This window comes from Scardinius erythrophthalmus, assembly GCF_964197995.2.
Source record: "Scardinius erythrophthalmus genome assembly, chromosome: 10".
In the NCBI taxonomy this organism is placed as follows: Eukaryota; Metazoa; Chordata; class Actinopteri; order Cypriniformes; family Leuciscidae; genus Scardinius; species Scardinius erythrophthalmus.
In genome coordinates this window covers 25,991,843-26,000,318 of record NC_138230.1, presented here as the reverse complement: position 1 = coordinate 26,000,318, position 8,476 = coordinate 25,991,843, and positions in this window count along the sequence as shown.

The window sequence follows — 8,476 nt, the reverse complement described above, 5'->3', positions numbered from 1 at the left end:
TCTTCACATTTCTTCTACTTAAATTACCTATTTTAAATACACATTCATCTTCCCAGAGGTGAAGTATCCCTTTAATGTTAACAACATCAGCATTGTGTGACTACATTTAATGCCCTTCAGATATTTAAGGGTTCAAGCACGAAGTGCTGAAACCCTATTGTAATTGTAAGGATTTTTATTATTTTTCTTCTGCCGTAAAATGCATCGTGCAGCCCAAACCGTAAATGCTGGAGTCTTGAAACTTGGCCAAATGGTAGTCCTCAATTTGGGGAGAACCTATCAAAGTATGACCCCGATTGGCCAATAGGTGGCGCTACAGCAAGCGAAAGTATGAAATTGCTCATAACTCCTAGATGGTATGTCCTAGACTCAAGTGTCTTATATCTGTGATCAATGGCTCAAGCCGGACATAACGTATATCTCCGATTTCGATTCCGGCAGCAAAAAATGTCTGCCATATTGAATTTTGTCCAAAACCTACTTTTGCAAACTAGTCCCAGGTTTTTCGCCCAATCAAAACCAAACCAGTGCAGAAATGTTCTCTGGAGTCTGACTATCAATAATTATAATTTTTTTTTTTGAAATTTCGATTCACGGTCGCTAAGGGGCGCCAAAACGTACATTGAGGGAGGAGCCTATTTTACTAAAATGGCTATAACTCAAGAAGTAAATGAGATATCTTCCCCAAACTCGGTAGACATATGTAGGAGTTCAATTTGAGGTCACAGTAAAAAAAAAATTGCGACGATTGAACATTAGGTGGCGCTATAACATGAAAAAAAAACATAAAAAGGGCTATGACCACCTGACTGTTAGTCCGATTGACTTGGTATGCAGTGAAAATTGGTATGCAGTGTCTTGGTCCAAGGTGCCATGTATGTCTATGAGGACATTGGCGTATCTCAAAAAAAATGGCCGCCGTCGGCCAATGAATTTTGAGCACCTATTAGACAAGGTTAACGGAGGCCGATCGGAACGAAACTCGGTGGGCATGTTCGACTCATGGTCCTAGAGGTCTGTAAGAATTTTGAAAGAAATCGGCCACTAGTTGGCGCTAACGAGATCTGTAATCACGTGGTTTTACACACATCCACACAATATGCATATAATTTGATATATCTCCTCATCCTGAACAACTTTGACTCAAGAACCACTGCTGTCAATAAAATTGTTTATTGAATTTTCATGATTATGTCAAAAACCTACTTTTGCAAACTATTCCTAGGCTTTTCGCCCGATCAGAACCAAACCAGTCTAGGACAATTCTCTGGACTCTCTAGATCAGGGGTGTCCAAACTCAGTCCTGGTTCTGACTGTTCTGCAGAGTTTAGCTCTAGCCTGCCTCAACACACCTACCTGGAAGTTTCTAGAATGCCTAGTAAGACCTTGATTTTCTGGTTCAGGTGTGTTTAATTGGGGTTGGAGCTAAACTCTGCAGGACAGTGGCCCTACAGGAGCAGGATTGGACATCCCTGCTCTAGATCAATAATTATCAAAAAAAGTTTAACTTTTGCATTTGTATGGCCATAACAGGGTCATTTAGAAAATGGGCGTGGCAAAATACACTCAAAAGCCTATAAATCCTAAAAGAAAACTCAGAACGTCGTGAAAATTGGTGAGCATATGTGACATAACATTCTGAACAAGCATGCACAATTTTATGGATATCGGACCATAGGTGGCGCTATAACTGTTAAAAAGATTTAAAACCATATATTTCCTATGATAAATTGCCTGTATTGGCTGTAAATGGTCTTTTCCATCTAGTATGTCAGTAGTTACATGCTTGCTAAATAAAACTTAATAACTTTTGATGCTTTATTGCTTAAAGGCCTTAACTGCTTGAACCCCGATAAATGCTGCTTGCAGCTTTAATTATCCTTGTTTTCGCATGGGCCCGGTTGCAGTCTCTTTTTTTCTGTAGCCACTCCGAAGTCCGAAGTCATTGCATTTTACAACGGGTGAATCTCCAGTTGTCACTGGTGATTGTTGTTTGAACCTTTCTGGATCCGCCATCAAATTGATAAGTTTATATCAAGTGCTGTGAGAAAAGGCTATAAATCTCCACCTCCAACATCCTCACACGCAATATAGCCTACTAGCCGAGACACCTTCTTTATGTGTACAGATGTGATGTAATGACGCAAAGACATGCTCGAATTTCCCACGGAAATCCACCAGTACCACTGGAATTAATGACATTATTACAAGTTTACCATTTGAATCGAGCTAAGGCAAGCAGATTGGTTATGTACTTGCTCAACAAATTATTTTGGATAATTTTTAACCCAAAAAAAGTTACGGACTGCAGCTTTAAGAAAGTATTAAACAAAACATGGTACCAGGAGTGAAATCATCCAAAGATTACCTGTCGTGAAAGTGACAAGATGGATACTTTGAGACCACCGGAGAATTTGAAGCTCACGGGAAATGTTGATTGCAACTTGTGCAGTTTCAGGCAGCAATTTGAGCTATACATGGCAGCCATCAGGATGGACATGAAGCCAGAAGCATGTTAGGTTGCTTTATTGCTGACGATTGCTGGTCCACAGGCTACTGAAGTGTATAATACCTTTGAGGATAAAAACTAGCTTGAAGATGTGCTAAACAAATTTACTGCTCACTGCTCACCGAAGAAGAATGAAACGTATGAGAGATATATATTTTGTTCACGTGTGCAACAACCACATGAAACATTTGATAACTTCCTGACTGACCTGAGGCTCAAAGCGAAGACATGCAATTTTGATCAGCTGAATGACTGAAAAGAGATCAGATTGTGTTTGGCATAAATTATGTGTTTGGCATAAATTATGTGAAAGTCAGACAACGCTTACTGAGAGAAACAGAGCACACGTTGCATGAAGCAATCAAAATTTGTTAAGCCAGTGAACTTGCTCAGCTGCATGTGAAAACATTTGGTGAAATGATGCCAAAAAGCGTGTCTACGAGCTCAGATGCAATGATCAGTGCAGTGTCGTTCAAAGGAAAGTGATACATGTCCAAAGCTGTAAAACAGAAGGATGATGTGTACAATTGCAAATGTTGTGGTACAGAACATCAACCTAAACAATGTCCAGCTTTCAGAAAACAATGTGTGAAGTATAATGGTAAAAAATATTTCGCAAAACAATGTTTCTCCAAAGGAAAAAAATAGACAAAAAAAGAGATCTGTCAAGATGATAGAGGAAACTAACCTCAGCAATACATTCTTCGTCGGCATGGTAAATTGTCAAGAAACACAGGAATCTGAAAAAAAAACTAAAAAGTCAACAGTGCATGCACAAAATCAAGAGGATGCTGACAAAAGTGACAAATGGACAACATAACTAAAGATTAATGAAACGCTGGATACATTAGCAAATCTAATCAGCATGTCAGACATAAAAAGGATGAAAGAAAAACCAAAAGTAAGGAAAAAGTCGATACTTCTCAAAGACTATAATGGACAAATCATTGACTCTCTTGGCATATGTAAACTGAAAGTAACAGTGAAAGAGAAAGTGCACCAGCTGTTCTCTGTTGTGGCTGAAGGGCTAGAATCTCTGCTAGGTGACAAAGCATGTGAAAACTTGAATCTTGTCAAAAGGGTGTATTACATCAACCAAGACTACTCAGTGGTGAGTACAAGTAATTCTGTGGATGACATAGTGGAAAGCTTTACAGACGTCTTCAAAGGGTTTGGTGTTTTACCTAATGTTTACAAGATCCAGTTGAAGGAAAATGCGCATCCTGTAGTGTATTCTGCTCGTCGAGTTCCTGCACTTCTCAAAGATCGTCTGAAAAAAGAGCTAGACAAAATGATCACACTTGGGGTAATAAAAAAAAAAAAAGAGCCAACAGACTGGGTGAATTCAATGGTGTGTGTTAAAGGAACACTCCGACTTTTTGGGCCTTTAGCTTATTCACAGTATCCCCCAGAGTTAGATAAGTCCATACATACCTTTTTCATTTCTGTGTGTTCTGTAAGTGTTATTTGACGCACCCACCGCTAGCCTAGCTTAGCACAAAGACTGGATGTAAATGGATAAGGTAGCATACTAATCCCAATAAGTGACAAAATAATGCAAACATTTTCCTATTTACATGTTTTGATCTGTATAGTCACAGCGTGTACAAATAACAAGGCTATATGAGACAGAGACCGTTTTTAATCGTATAAATACTGGGAACTATATTCTCACTAGGCGTAGGAGCACAGCTACTTGGGCGGAGTGATTAGCGCAGCACAGGAGACGCCCTGTGGTGAGGAGCAGAGAGTTCGCTCAGAGTTGGATTAATAGAGTCAGCAATTACTAGATAGTAAATTTATAGTTTACAATCATGGGTGTTCGCTGTATCTTGTCTTACAGCTTCCAAAGTTTGTAACTCCTCGTCTGTGTATTCTGGCTCAAAACTGTATGGTTCTGGATCTTGGTTTGATACCCAGTAAAATTCCTCTGACAATTCATCAAAGTCAGCCATGATCACGAGTCACGTTCGCTACTAGCTAGTTAGTCACGTTTGTTTTGTTTACGGAACCATCAACAGGGCGTCTCGTGTGCTGCGCTAATCACTCGGCCCAAGTAGCTGTGCTCCTACGCCTAGTGAGAATATAGTTCCCAGTATTTATACGATTAAAAATGGTCTCTGTCTCATATAGCCTTGTTATTTGTACACGCTGTGACTATACAGATCACAACATGTAAATAGGAAAATGTTTGCATTATTTTGTCACTTATTGGGATTAGTATGCTATCTTATCCATTTACATCCAGTCTTTGTGCTAAGCTAGGCTAGCGGTGGGTGCGTCAAATAACACTTACAGAACGCACAGAAATGAAAAAGGTATGTATGGACTTATCTAACTCTGGGGGATACTGTGAATAAGCTAAAGTCCCAAAAAGTCAGAGTGTTCCTTTAAGAAAAATAATGGAGAGTTAAGAGTGTGTATGGATCCAAAAGATCTAAATGACAATATAAAGCGTGAACACTATCAGATACCAAAACAAGAAATAATGAGTGAAATGTCAGGTGCCAGGTATTTCACAAAGCTTGATGCTTCACAAGGATTTTGGCAAATACATCTGGACGACGACATAGATATTCTTTCCTCAGACTACCTTTTGGAATTGTCTCTGCATCAGAAATATTTCACAGAGCGATGGAGAATATCATTGAAGGGCTTGAAGGAGTCAGAGTATATATTGATGACATTATTATATGGGGATCTTCACTGCAAGAGCACAATAGAAGACCGACCTAAGTGTTGTGGAAAATCATATTAAGTGGATTGAAACACAACAAAAACAAATGTCAGTTTGGTGTGCAATAACTTGTGTTTCTTGGAGATAAGCTATCAAATCAAGGAATACAGCCATACAGCAAGAAGATCAATGCCGTTCTAGAAATGAAAAGTCCCACTGACAAAAAAGGTGTACAACGAGTAATGGGCATGGTGAATTACATAGGAAAGTTCATTCCGAATCTTTCTGCAAGAACATCACACATACGGCAACTCTTACATCAGACTTTGAGGGGACAGACAAACATGAGACTGAGTGGCAGCAGTTGAAAATAGCATTGACATCCGCACCCGTACTGCAATGCAATTCTTTGATCCCACAAAGAAAACTAAAGTGTCCACTGATGCATCAAAAAATTGTCTTGGTGCAGTTCTATTGCAAGCTGATGATGAGATTTGGAAGCCAGTAGCATATGCGAGTAGGTCCATGACTGATTCTGAGTGCAGACATGTGTAGCGGTAGGGGATTTCCCCTTTCCTTTTCTTTGCGTCATTACCTTTATATGGTAATGGGTGGATGAGCTAATTAGGGCCGGTGTATTTAAGTGTGTAAACAGGAAGCCCTAGCACGTAGGCTTTGTCATACCCGCCCCTTTTCTTGTTACTGGTGTCACGTTAGTTGAGGTAAGTGACGGAGATTATGTACAAGTTGTGTGGTTTTAAAAGTGTCTAGAGTATGTGTTTTTACCTCTTGAAGTGATGGCTGTTGCCGTCTCGGCGGCGTTCCCTGGGAGTTGCGTCAAGCGCTCATTGAGGGTTTTAAGCTGAACATTCGCGAGTGCATCCTGACATCGTGATATGGTGGTTCGTGATGTGTGGGTGTGTGTGATTCTCGTGTGGTACGTATGATTTAGTAAATGTTTTATATGCCTTGATTGAAATAATGTTAGACCTTGATCTGAGTGTTACGTTTTGTTTTGCAGTCTCCCGCATACCACGTGATTAACTCAGGTCGTGCTGCTGTTTTTCATGATTCGGTTATTTCCGTTGTTTTTCGTGACTAGACATCATTTTCTGTGTTTTGTTTTGTTTTCATTTTTATGGTTTGAGTTATTTGGTTATTTCTTTAATGATGTTGGTTTGACCAGTGTGATTTGGGCCATAGTGGCCGTGTGGTGTAATTGTATATCAGCGCGTAGCGTCTATCTAACACCTGTGAGTATTTCGGGGTCCTCGACGAGGTAGGATGTAATATTATCCGTGCACCAACTGATCTGGTCTATTATATTTGTGTCTGATGTGATGTGATTTTTGTATTTGTATCGCACCCACTAATTTCTCTGTTTTCTTTTGGTTTGAGTCAAGGCTGAGTGTACCGAGGGGGAGGCTAGTCACCTGGGTGAACACATTTGTTGTGAGGTTGGAGTACCAGGGTTTGAGCACCTCTTCCTATCTGGTTTGCCGTGCACACATAAATGGTTGAGAGCACAATCGTTTACAGCTAGCTTGCCACCCCTAAAGTAGACTTTAGCCTTGTCTTTTATATTCTTTTTGTATTATTTTCTTGTTTTATTTTGTGGGGAATTTCTTTTGTGATTGTTTAATGTGACTCCATGTTTGAATCAGCTATGTGGAGAGGAATGTTCTTCTAACAACTGATATATCCTATTCTTATAATAAACTTGTCAGTGATTTACACTATGAATAAATGATGCCAGTAGAGTATTTTCCTCACAAATAAAATTATTTATTTGTTTGCTGAATTACACGACTCTGACTTTTCTCTGCACCACCGAACCTGGGTTCCTTTTTTATATTTCCTTGGGTGTAATTCCCAAGGTGGCGTAGTCAGGCTATCTGAATTGAGTTATATTACAAAAATACTGCTTCGGTCACACATGCACAAATTGAAAAAGTGTTTGGGATTAGTTTTTGGGATGGAAAGGCTTCATAGCTATGTGTATGGTCTTCCTACTTTCGTGGCAGAAACAGATTGTCCATTAATTGCAATAGTGAAGAATAATCTGACTGAGATGACACGGAGGATGCAAAGACTAATGATGAAGTTGCAAAGGTATGATTTTGATTTGGTGTACATGCCTGGCAAATACCTGGTGATGGCAGATACGAAGAGTACAACAGAAGAAGATGTTGAGATACATGTGAGCATGGTTCGAACTGCGTTTCCTGTATCAGATAAAGAGTCAAAGCTGATAGCACAATAAATCAGAAAAGATGCTGAACTGCAAGCTGTTGTTGACAACATGCATAATGGATGGCCAATGGCCGAATCTTCAAAATATCGTGATGTCAGGTGTGATCTAAGTGTAGTGGATGGAATGCTTTTAAAACAAAACAGTGGGGAGGATGGAGGGAAACTTGAGAATCATCAACTGTGAACGTAAAACAGAGTGTTCAGTACTTATATACTCCAAGTGTCAAGTAGTGATTGGCCAGACCTAATAGTCATGAATGAATGATGCAGCATTAGCTCAGGGGACCAGAACGGAGCCGGCAGCTCAGGGAACCATGGCGAAGCCGGCCACTCGGGAGACCAGGGCGCAGCCGGCAGCTCGGGAGACCAGGGCGGAGCCGGAAGCTCGGGAGACCAGGGCGGAGCCGGCAGCTCGGGAGACCAGGGCGGAGCCGGCAGCGGAGACAGCAGCTCGGGAGACCAGGGCAGAGACGGCAGCTTGGGAGACCAGGGCGGAGACAGCAGCTCGGGAGACCAGGGCGGAGACGGCAGCTCGGGAGACCAGGGCGGAGACGGCAGCTCGGGACGGCAGCTCGGGAGACCAGGGCGGAGACGGCAGCTCGGGAGACCAGGGCGGAGACGGCAGCTCGGGAGACCAGGGTGGAGCCGGCAGCTCGGGACGGCAGCTCGGGAGACCAGGGCGGAGACGGCAGCTCGGGAGACCAGGGTGGAGCCGGCAGCTCGGGAGCCCAGGACCGAGCTGGCAGTACAGACATATGCAGAGAGTCCAAAGGAAGATCTTGGTGAAGACGCTGGAGGCAGTAGACAGGTGAGATGAGTCCACATCACACAAATGAACAACAATCAATTCGGACAAGGAACTGTGGTGAGGAGTGTGTCTTTATAGTGGTGGTGATGATGGTGATGATGAGGTGCAGGTGTGATTGATTGGGAATGATGTGCAGGTGGGAACCGAGGAGAGTGCTAGGAAATGAAGTGAAGAGGATGGTGGCTAGGGTGATCTGTAACACAAAATTAAGCCATTTAAAATATTGCAG